The sequence below is a fragment of the Colobus angolensis genome, unplaced genomic scaffold, assembly GCF_000951035.1.
Source record: "Colobus angolensis palliatus isolate OR3802 unplaced genomic scaffold, Cang.pa_1.0 Scaffold155, whole genome shotgun sequence".
Taxonomy (NCBI): Eukaryota; Metazoa; Chordata; class Mammalia; order Primates; family Cercopithecidae; genus Colobus; species Colobus angolensis.
Genome location: NW_012114655.1, coordinates 3,257,831 through 3,258,890, shown reverse-complemented (window position 1 = coordinate 3,258,890; position 1,060 = coordinate 3,257,831).

The window sequence follows — 1,060 nt, the reverse complement described above, 5'->3', positions numbered from 1 at the left end:
GGCAGGTGCCTTAGTCCCAGCTACTTTGGAGGCTGAGATAGGAGAAGTGCTTGAACCCAGGAGGCGGAGGTTGCAGATCTCAAAAGCCAAGATCGCACTACTGCACTCCAGCCTGGGCAACAGAGTGAGACGCCGTCTCAAAAAAAAAAGTGTTCCCTGTCCATCATATCCATGCCAACATCTATTATTTTTTTATGTTATGACCATGGCCATTCCTTCAGGAGTAAGGTGGTATGGCATATTGTGATTCTGATTTGCATTTCCCTGATCGTTAGTCAAGCTGAGCATCTTTTCATATGTCTCTTGGTCATTTGTATATCCTCTAGGAATTATCTATTCATGACTTTAGCCCACTTTTTGATGGGATTGTTTGTTTTGTTCTTGCTGATTTGTTTGAGTCTGTTGTAGATTCTGGATATGAGTCCTTTGTCAGATGTGCAGATTGTGAAGATGTTCTCCTACTCTGGGGGTTGTCTGCTCACCCTGCTGACTGTTGCTTTTGGTGTGCAAAAGTTCTTTAGTTCCCACATAAATCTCTACTTCGGTGGTAAGAAGTCAAGCTAAATAAGTTGATTACACTGTAGAGAGAGGAGAGAAAACTCCGAGAAGTCCACTTAAAATACTGAGATACCATAAGTTGAATATCTCTCAGGTCCACATTACACAAACCTATTCTGGAGAAAGTTATTTCCCAGTAGCCCAAGAGAAGTTTCCATTAAAGCCTGTGCAATTGTCATCTGTCAGTCAAAGCTGTACCACGAAAAACCACACATCTCACATAGGCCTCTTTCCAACGATTGTGTTCACCCCTGACCTCCAGGGCTGTGGAGTTGCTGTCATGGGGCCACTATGCTGATTCTCTGCTTGCCCTGGACTCAGGACAGTTGTTTTTGTTGACTTGAAAGCCTCAGGGCATACTGCTCACATGAACCTAGGGCTGAGAAGCCCATAAAATGCCCTCAGGAATATCATGTGATTGCTACAAAAAATGAAGCTTAAAGATCTAAAATGTCATAAAAGAGAACAAATAACTAAAATATCTTGTGTATTTCATTTTAAA